Below are 11,058 nucleotides of genomic sequence, written 5' to 3'. Positions count from 1 at the left end.
ACAATGCCATGTGAAACTCCATGGAAATAAGACAGGCATGGAGATGTGAACGCTTTCCCTCAGATAATTGTCCTGGTGGTTGGGAGACGTGGTAGGTGAGTCACTGTCACCATCTGCTTCACAATGCCGCCTCTTTGGTTTTTGTCCTACTGTCATTTCTGGGTTTTTCCTTTTGTTACACTGAGTATATATATCTGTTTCCTCTCTTCTTGAAGGGGCACAGTTTATTTACTTGCAGGGTAAGAGAACATGAGCTAGTCTCTTCTTCAGATTTTAGCTCACTAATTCATTGGCGAGGAGGGCAGGGTGTTGGAGATGGCTTGCTACTTGAGAATTGACAGCTTTCAGCCCAGTGTGGTGACACATGCTTCTTTCTAATGCTAGTACATGGGACGCTTCAGAGAGAGTATCACAATGTGAGGACACACTAGGCTAAATTACACACGGAGGCTTGTAATTTCTTATAAATGCCCAGCGTTGGCTTGGCTTTATTTCTAGCCAGCTTTTATTTGTTTAATTTGTTTATTTATTTTCTTCCTTCATTTCTTCCTTTTTTTCTTTTCTTTTTCTTTCTTTTCCTTTTTTCTTTCTGTTTTTGTTGTTTTTTCAAGACAGGTTTCTCTGTATAACATCCCTGGAACTCACTTTGTAGAGCAGGCCTCAAACTCACAGAGATCCGCCTGCCTGTGCCTCCCTAGTGCTGAGATTAAATGCTCGCACTACCACCACCTGCTTAGCCAGTTTTTATTAATTTAAATTATCCCACCTACCTTTTGCCTCTGGGTTTTTCCTTTTCCTATTTCTGTAGTCCTACTTTCATTCCTATTCTGTGGCTGGCTGGGTGGCTGGCCCCTTCCTTTCTTGCTCCTTGATCTCTTCCTGTATTTCTCCTATTTATTCTCTTTGCCTGCCAGCCCTGACTATCCTTCCTCTTGCCATGGTATTTAGACCAATCAGGGCGTTAGGCAGGAAAAGTAACACAGCTTTAACAAATGCACAGAGTTAAACAAATGCAACATAAAAGAATGCAACACATCTTTGTATCATTAAACAAATGTTCCACAGCATAAACACATCTTAATATTCTACAACAGGGACCCTAAAAGGGGGTGGCAGTGGGGAGGCAGGGGGAGCAGAGGGATGGCTCAGAAGGCAAAGGCACTTGCTGGAAACCTGACAACTGAGTTCAAACCTCAGGACCCACATGTAGGAAGGAGAAAACCAACTCTTGTAAGTTGTCCTCTGACCTCCACATGCAAGTTGTGGCATAAACACACGTACATGTAATAAAAATTACAAATATAATTCAAAGTTTTCATCCCAGATAAGACAATAAATCTAATGTCTTTCCATAATTTACTTGTTTGCTTTTCTCTACTATTCATTGGAAAAAACATCAAGGGGGTCCAATGAAGACCCATTGTGGTCAAGATTCTAAACTGGCTTTGCTTGCTTTTTTGAGACTCATGTAGTCCTCAAACTATGTGTAGCCAAGGATGATCCTGAACTCCTGATCCTCCTGCCTTTAGCTCTCAATGGGCATGAACTCAGGTTTCCACGATCCACTCCCACATGTCAGTCAAATTCATTGTTTTAGCTTCTATAACATAGGATCAAAACAGAGCCTCACACATTCTAGGCAAGAACTTTAAAACTAAGCCATGCCCCCTGTCCCTATTGTTATTTTTTATTTTGAAATGAGTATAGATGTCAATTGCACAGAGCAGATCTATGTACCCTTCACCCAGGTACCCAATGATAACAACCTGTGTAATTATGATACAATGTAAAACCCACGAAGTAGACATAAATATACTCCATACAATTTATGCAGCTTTTAAAAGCATTAAGTGTGTCGTGTGCATAAAATTCTGCTTAGTGGGGTTAAGGGTACTGGTTCCTTTTCCAGAGGACCTAGGTTCCGTTCCCAGCCCCTACATGGCAGCTCACAACTTAACTCCAGGTTCAGGGGATCTAGCATCCTCACACATACATACATGCAGGCAAAACACCAATGCATGTGAAATAAAAATTTAAAAAATTGCACAGCTCTATCACAGATGTGCATCCAGGCACCACAGGTTTTCACTTGTCTCTGCCTCCCAGCAACTCCTGGAAACCACAAACTTACTCTTCATCTCCTTAGTTTTGATATTTTAAGATTGTTATATGAACAGGATCACACAGTATATAAACATAAATTAAGAACGCTTGAGGTTCATGCAAGTTGCTGTATGGATGTTTGTTCCTTTTTATTGCTAAATATTATTTCATGATATTACATGCACCACAGTGTGTTTAACCACTGAACACATGAATCATTTCTATTTTGGGCATTTGTTCTAGTTTTCTTTTCTGCTGGGGAGGAAAGGGCTTATTTGTCCTGTACTTCCATGTTATAATCCATCACTGAGAGACATTAGGGCCTTTCTCCCTTCCTTTATTTCTCTTGCTCAGCTAGCTTTCTTGTTTTTCTTTTTCTTTCTTCCTTTTTTTTAATTTGTTTTTATTTGTTGTTGATTTTTCAAGACAGGGTTTCTCTGTGTAACAGCTCCGGCTGTCCTGGAACTCACTTTGTAGACCAGGCTGTCCTGGAACTCACAGAGATCTGTCTGCCTCATCCTCCCGAGCACTGGGATTAAAGGCTCAAGCCACCACCGCCCGGCTTCAGCCAGTTTTTTTATACATCCCAGGCCCACGTCCCAGGCCCACCTGCCTAGGTATGGCACTGGCCACAGTGAGCTGAGCCCATCTACATCAATTAGCAATCAAGAAAAAGCCTCACCAACACGCCCACAATTCGCCCAATCAAGGGTCCCTCAGGTAACTCTCAGCGGTGTCGTGTTGAAGCCAACTAGGAGGGGGGGTAATCAAGAACAAAGCTATTAATAGTTACATGTGTGTTTTTGCACAGAATTAGATTTTTTTCCCCATCTCTCTTTTATAAGCGCCCGATAGTAAAATTGGTAGAGCACATTTTTAATTTTATAACAAACTACCCTGCGGATGCAGCTCAATTGGGTAGAATGCTTTGCCTAGCATGTGTTAGATCTCCAGCATCTATAAACTGGGCGTGGTGACACAGGTCTAAAGGTAGAGACAGACAGGAGGATCGGGAGTTCAAGGCCATCCTCCTCTACACCAGTCATCTGAAGCCAGCCTGAGCTAGAGAGCCTGGCACAAGACAAACGAATAACAATACACACAATGGACAAACGAAAAGACCCACTTTACAGTTTCGTCAGCGCATGACATTATTGCTAGTGTTGGGTGCCATCTTTATTTACTATTTTATTTTAATACGTGCGCCATACACATGGTGGAGTTTGTTTCTTAGGTCTTTGTAGGTTTCATATGAATAGTTTTCCAGCCTGCCCTGGAACTCTGTGTTACGGATTAAAAAGTGCCTGACATGGCACACACCAGGCACTCAGGAGGCAGGTGGCGGGGTGGATCTCTGTGAGTCCCAGGACAGTTGTCAGTCAGTACTACACAGGGAGAACCCTGTCTCAGTAAATAAACAACAAAATAAAGGAAAAGAAGCGCGCGTCACTACAAGGAAAGAAAAAAAAAAAAAAAAAAGCAAACCCGAAAATCCCTTTCCTCAAAGAACTTGCTTCCTGTTCTGTGTCAGCTATGACACCTGGAGGGACCTGGGCTCCTCAGTTTTCTCTTAATCTTCTTGTGCCAACGTCCTCTAGGCTTGGGGAGTGGGGGTGGGTGGGTGAGGTGGGGGTGGGGCGAGGACCTTTTTAGTTATTTGGTGGGGAAAGGAGAAGGGAGTGGAGAATTTTCTCTCGCAGAGGCACAGTCCACAGAGCTGAACTCGCCCACAAGTATCTGCCAGCGGAGTGAGGAAATGCGGTCTGTGTACCCAAGAGGAAAACCAGCAGGCAGGGCAGCTGTCTGGCGGGGAAACGCTGCGCAGTGGTGCGTCATCGCGGGCCGAGACTAGGTGGCAGTCCTCACAGAACAGGATGAGATGAGAGGGAAGCGTCCAGACAGCACGAAGCTGACAGAGTTCAGGGCAGGTGTACGTGGCAGAAGAAAGAGCTGCGCAAATGATTGATTCAGTCTGGTCTGATTTCGAAGGCATCGATCTTCTCTCTTGGCTTTCCAAACGGTGACTGAGCTCCTATACAGGAAAACTGTCTTGTAAAGGAGCCTCTTTGAACCTCCATTAATAACAGCAATCCATTTCTTAGTCGACTGTTGGTGTTCCAGTCGGATGATTAGGCCCTGGCATACCTAATGAAACACCCCTCCTCCTGGAGCTGGGAAGGCAGCTCAGTGGGTAATGCGGTTGCCATGCAAATGTGAGGCTGTCAGCCTCCAGGGTCCTCAGAAAGGCAGACTTGGTAGCACTCCACCGCAATCCCACGGTTCACAAGGTGAGATGAGAGGTGGAGACCAGACGCTTGAAGGCCAGCTAGCCTGGCTTATGCAGCTGCGAAAAAGAGACCTCTCAGAAAAGTTGGAAGGTGAAGACCAGCGACACCCAAGGTTGCCCTCTGTCCTCCTTCGTAACTCACACAGACGTTTTTATGCACACACAGGAAAACTCGCCTTTTCTGTGCGCATGAGCAGCAGAGGCAGCGTTTGGGCTTTGGGCATGTTGCTCAGGCTAGCCTATAATTTGGACCTGCTTCAACATCCAAGTGGGTGGATTACAAGTGTGATGTTACTGTACCTTACCCAACCTCTTGGTCTGTCTCTAGTGTCTATACTTCTTTGAGTTTCTTATCAGCTGTATCTTGAGTTGTTGCAGATAATAGCAATAATAGTGGAGACCAGATATGAGGAAAATGTAGTTGAAGTTTTATGTTTTATATATTCTTGTTTATGTTTGTGCTTTAGTATGTCTTTATTGTCTATTTTCTTACAAACCCGAAATGATCCTGGAGTTTTACTCCCCCTCCCCCTTTTCTGAACCAGGGCCTCAATGTAGCCGGGCTAGCCTTGTCTCACTCCCCAAACACTGGAATTTTCAGGCACAGACTACTATGGACTGGCTTGGATTTTTACTTTTTTTTTTTTCTTTCCCGAGGGAGGTTTCCCTGTATATCCCTGGCTGTCCTGGTGTTTGTTTTGTGGTCTTGTTCCTGAGTTCCTTCGAACTCAGAGATTTGCCTGCCACAGCCTCCAGAGTGCTGGGATTAAATGCCTGAGCCAATCTGCCTGGCTCGGATTTTTACTCTTTTGATCTGCTAGTGTGATGAATTTTATGTTTTGCTCTTCTGCTTATTTTTAAAATAAGCCCTTTCCAATTATACTGTGCTCCTCAGGTAATATGCCACTCGTTTTATTTTAATCATTTTATAATCAAGTTTTATTAGAATTAATGTATAAACAAGAAATCTAGGTGTAAGAGACTGAGTCAGGAGGATAGCTACAATTTTGAAATCAGCCTGGTTTACACAGCCGATTCTAGTCCAGACATTGTCAAAAAAAAAAAAAAAATACCAAAACACGAATCTGAAATCTGTTTCCATTCCATAGGACTTTATTCTCCTACGCTAATGGAAACCTAAACCTAATCCAAGTTGGTGAACTTTTGCAGTAGCCTGTGGTTTCTCCAACACGGTATCATCCTTAACTACTACAGAGAGAGCTGACAAATACAGGAGACTACTCTTATTTGATAAAACAAAACTTACCCAAAGCATAGAGGAGGAAATGAAACTCTATTTTTGAATTTCCCAGATATGATCACCTAATGGTTGGCAGTCCCCGCCTCCCTGTTCTCACTGTACTCTTTAAAAATTATATATATATATATATTCCATACCTATATATAGAATGCTTCATGAATTTGTGTTTCCCTAGCACAAGGACCGTGCTAATCTTGTCTGTATTGCTTCAGTTTTAGTACATGTGCTGCCCGAGCCGGCACCCCCACTATAGTCTTTCCTTCCTTCCTTCCTTCCTTCCTTCCTTCCTTCCTTCCTTCCTTCCCTTCTTTTTTTCAATGTTAGGGATTGGGGCATGTTAAGCAAGTGATCTAAGGCAGAGGCATACCTCAACCCCCACAAATCTCACCGGTGGCCTCTGCAGAACTTATACCTTTTCTAGTCATGTTCTTTCTGGCTAGGCACACCCTGCTGCCATCAAGTCATTAGAACGCCAAACGGCAGCTCTTTGTGGTTGTGACCAATTTTCCTTGGCGTCAATGAGGATGGTTCTTCTGGCCGGAGCTCTCCTGGGGAAGAAAGCACCCAGAGAGCAAGAGTCTCCTGATTCTTGGCAGACCCCAGGTTCCTTCAGTTGTGTGTGCCATGCCAAAGCCTTCAGAAATAGCGGAGAGTGAATAGATTTGTCACTGATCTAACTGGACTCTGAACTTTTCTTCATATATGTTGTGGGACTTTGAACAATCTTTCTTCCCTTATTTTTATTTATTTATTTATTTTCTTTTTTTTTTTTTTTTTTTGAGAGGGTCTCTTGGGGCCAAGGCTGTCCTCAAAGCTGTCCTCAATAGCTGAGGCTGGATTTGAACTCTTTTTTTTTTTTTTTTTCATTGTTGTTTGTTTGGATTTTCAAGGCAGGGTTTCTCTGTGTATCATCCCTGCCTGCCTGCCCTGGAACTCACTCTGTAGACCTGGCTGGCTCTGAATTTACAGAGATTCTTCTGGCTCTGCCTCTCGAGTGTTGAGATTATAGGAATGTATCAACAAGCATGGTGTATACAGTACTGAGAATCAAACCTAAGGCTTCGGGTATGCTAGACAGGCACTCTGTCATCTGAGCTACATTCCACAGCCCAATGTACTTTACTCTTATTTTCTACAAAATGAGAATATAATACAAGATGTTCAAAATACCTTTCATTTGAGTCCTTATGACTTCATTGTTCTTAAAGTTAGTACTAGAAAGTGCTAAGTGATTTTTACATTTAATTTTTGTACCTTGTTTTCTTTTTGCAGTTCTGGGGGGGGGGTTAAACTTAGGGACCTCAGTATGTTAGGCATGTCCTCTACACTGAATCTCATCCCAAATTTTTTTTTTAATTATAATTAAGAAATTGTTGTATTGTAGGGTGGCAGTGTGTGTGCGGCATGCCTTTAATCCCAGCACTTGGGAGGCAGAGGCAGGTGGATCTCGATACATTTGAGGCCAGCCACTTTACAGAGTGAGTTCCAGGACAGGCTCCAAAGCCTTTATGGGGGCAGGGGAGATAAGATACAGTCTTCTAAAGGAATCAAAATTGAGGGACAAAAAGTGTGTAAGGATAAGGGAGGCTTGGATATGTTAACAGCTCAAAGGAAAACGAGAAGGGGAGAGTTGTTAGGGGAAAAGACATCCAGGCATAAGCAAGGACCTAGGGTGCACACAGCATGTCAAAGGCATGTGTTGTGGTTTGCTGTCTATTGCTGTGATAAATGCTATGGCCAAAAGCTACTTGCTTGTTTGCTTCCCTTGAATTGCTCAGTCACTTTACTTATATAGCCCAGGCACACCTGCCAGGATTGGTACTACGCACAGTGGGATGGACCCTCTCACATCAATTTGCAACCAAGGAAATGCTCTACAGACATGCCCATAGGTCAGTCCAATGGAGGAGGGTTCCTCAGCTGAGCTCCCCTATTCCAGATGCGTCAGGCTAACAACTGAAGCCAACTATGATAGCACACATAAAACTCTTGGGAAGGAGAAAATGGGGGATTCGCATTGGAAACAGAGGTCACACAGCATGGCCCAGACTCTGTAAATAAATCAGGAAGTAGATGATGGCTGAGAGTGAAGGTTAGAGCTAAAAGTGAAGCAACTCTGATCAAAGCCTTCAGAAAAGTGGGAAGGAAGTTGTCTTGGTAATTTCTGGAAGTGATCACCAAGTTGAGGCATCCCACAGCTCTGCTGAATGCCATGAGGTGATGGGCACTTGGAGTGGGGGCTGTTTCTTGGAGAAAAGGAAGAGTAGAAATAGATTTGATTAATGGGTAGATATCATGTAAATCTATCAACTTGGCACATTATGATTTCCCATTTCTGGAAACAATTTCCTAATCTATAGTTTCAATTTTAATTTCCCTTTTAGCATCAGAGCCCAGTTTTCTAACAGGATATAGCGCTCCTCTGCTTTGATGTATCATATGCTTTTAATTGTTAAAAATCCATTTATTTGCTGGGTGGTGTGGTACACGCCTTTAATCCCAGACCTCTGTGAGTTCAAGGCCAGCCGGGTCTATAGCACGAGTTCCAAAGCTATACAGAGAAACCCTGTCTCGAAAAACCAAGATAAAACTTATTCATTACATTTATCTATTTGTGTGTGCATGTGTGTATAATATGTATATACACACATGGACACGGTACACACATACATGGTACTCATATGAAAGCACTTTTTGGTTTACTAACCCTGCCACCATGTGAGTTCTGGGAGTTGAACACACAGAGTCATCTCACTGGTGTGCTTCCCATCTTTTAAAAAAATGTTTTGTTAGAAGCAGTTTTCCTGCCAGCCTGATCCTAGAGCCAAGTCAGCCCCAAATAACACACAGAGACACTGTATTAGATATAAAGCTGTTAGCCTATTACTAGCATTTCTTATTGGCTATCTCTGTCTTAAATATTAACCCATTCCTATTAATCTAAGTGTTTCCATGTGGTCTTATCTTACCGGAGAGAGGGTCCAGACCTCTTCTCTCTTAAGTCTCTATATCTTGAATCTCCTCTATTACATCTCCCAGAATCCTCCTTGTCTCCTAGTCCCACCTATCTTGCCTTCCTATTTGCCAACAGTGCTTTATTCATTAACCAATAGGAGAAACATATTTACAGAATGACATCTCCCATCATTCTTTTATATTATCTTTTAAGTGTTTGAGACAGAGTCTCACTCTGCAGCCCATTCTGACCTCAGAGTGCCAGATTGTCAGAGGGAGCCACCACAGTCCACATATAGGTGTAGTATTTCTGTTTCCTTTCATTTATATTCTATTCCTGATTACCCCATTTCTGCTAATGCTGTTAGCTGTTCTCTACTTGAAGGCCTGAAATCTTGGTATCATCTCTGACTTTTCCTTCTTCTTCTTCCTCTCTCTCTCCCTCTCTCTCTCTTTTTCTGAGACAGGGTTTCTCTGTAGCTTTGGAGCCTGTCCTAGAACTCACTCTGTAGACTGGGCTGGCCTCAAACTCACAGAGATCTGCCTCTGCCTCCTGAGGGCTGGGATTAAAGGTGTGCGCCACCACCTCCCAGCCTCCTTTTTCTTAGGGTACCATCACATACACAGACCTACTAGGATAAAGTTTAATTTACAAATAAAGCCCAATAACAGATAAACAGTTAATACTTAAGGTAATATACCATAGTAATGGCAGGCAGTCTCTCTCATAGAAAGAGTCAAGACAAGTGCTATTGTGTTTCAGTTGACAGCGGGTAAGTGGGGTCTTCGGGGAGTGAGAGCACATAGGGGAGCTGCAGTAGGGTCATGTTGTGATTATACTTCTGTATGCTTCTGTTTCCACTTCCCCTATTAGTTTCCCTGCCTGAAGGCTCTGCCCAATCCAGTACCTACTACTCCCAGGTTCACTTTGATAATGTCATAAGTCTTCAGGAAGCTATGACAGGGTCCCTAAGAAAACAAGAAGACTCCAGAGGAGCTCATGTTCCACTGAGGAATGACAAGGGAAGGGACAGCAAACACGGGGGCTGATAACAAGCAGAACCTTTCAGGGAAAGGACTGGACCACTGAGACCAAGGCAGAGATAATGCTAAGGAGTGGGCTGAGGGCTTCCCCAGGCAGAGTCTATAGTCTATAGTCTATAGGATTTGTCAGTTATGGGTCAGGGCCAAGGGCAGTTTCAATAGTAAACAGGAAGCACAGAGACTAGGTAAAGTCACACATAAAGAGAAGCAGGGAAGGAACATAGATCTCCTTTCGAAGATACTGGCTGAGAAGGGAGGAGGATAAAAGGCAACATATTTAGTTCTCCCCTCCCTTGTGAAATAGACCCACACTAGCTAGAGCCTCAGGGCATAGATCCCTGGGGTGGAGAAGCTGCTATTTAGAGAAAGATGATTGACGGGAGCAAGGCCCCCAAAGGGGGCTAAGGAGATGGAATCTAATCAGGAAAATGGCTGTGTTTATAATCACCCTCTTATTGTGTATGTGCCAATATGCATATGTGTATGATTGTACAGGCTGAATACCCACAAACTGAAAAGCTTCTAAATCTAAAACTTGAGTGTGGACATGACTGCACAAGTGAAGAAATGATCCCATACCTGATTTTTGAATCCCGTGACAGCCAAAGGCATATGAACACCACCAAATACTTGAAAGGTGTTTGTGTAACTGCATATAAAATATAAATTGCAACAGAAATCACCTTGATATTAAGGACACTTTCAGACTGTAAACTGGATATTTTAATGTTATAATGCTATTCTAACAGACTACCATAAACTTAGTTAAGTCAGGAGTCCAAAATAGGCCTCAACAGGTCCAAATAAAGGTGTAGCATGGATATGTATACCCTTTGGACCTTTCTAAGGTATACTCTTTATATATATAATTTACTTTTATTTGCTATGCATTGGTGTTTTGCCTGCATATGTGTCTGTGTGAGGGAGTCAGATCTTGGAGTTAGCTGCCATGTAGGTGCTTGGAATTGATTGAACCCAGGTCCTCTGGAAGAACAGTCAGTGCTCTTAACCTCTGATCTATCTCTCCAGCTCCTCTAGGGGCTACTCTTGCCCCTTCTAGCTTTTAGAGACAAGCATAAGGGCTGGGGATGTAGCCCAGTTGTGTAAGAAAACTTGACTAGAGATAACCACATTCCGTGGCCTGTGACCCAGTTTCTTCATCCAAAACCAGCAATGCCACATGCCTCTGACTTTTGTGCAATCATCCTCTACTCTTTCTAACCATAGTCAGGGACTGGGGCTGTCTCTCAGGCATGGCGTGCTTACCTACCATGTGTGGCTCTCGGTTCCCCCAAGTAGCGTATCAAAAAAAAAAAAAAATTAAAAAAAGGTAAAGCATATTTAGGAAATGTTGTCTACTTTTAAGAACTCCTGTATTTAGGTAGGTGCAATTAGGGAATACATGGTA

General features: G+C 43.1%; 1 non-coding gene across 1 annotated transcript; it reads right to left on the bottom strand.

Moving 5' to 3' along the window:
* Positions 1–5,788: 5,788 nt before the first annotated feature.
* On the bottom strand, positions 5,789–5,893 carry LOC127230813 (U6 spliceosomal RNA). The gene has a single exon (XR_007835214.1). It is a non-coding gene; the product is annotated as a U6 spliceosomal RNA (small nuclear RNA).
* Positions 5,894–11,058: the final 5,165 nt, after the last annotated feature.

This window comes from Phodopus roborovskii, unplaced genomic scaffold (assembly GCF_943737965.1).
Source record: "Phodopus roborovskii unplaced genomic scaffold, PHOROB, whole genome shotgun sequence".
In the NCBI taxonomy this organism is placed as follows: domain Eukaryota; kingdom Metazoa; phylum Chordata; class Mammalia; order Rodentia; family Cricetidae; genus Phodopus; species Phodopus roborovskii.
Note: the sequence above shows the minus strand (reverse complement) of the source record. Positions and strands in the feature narration are given on the sequence as shown.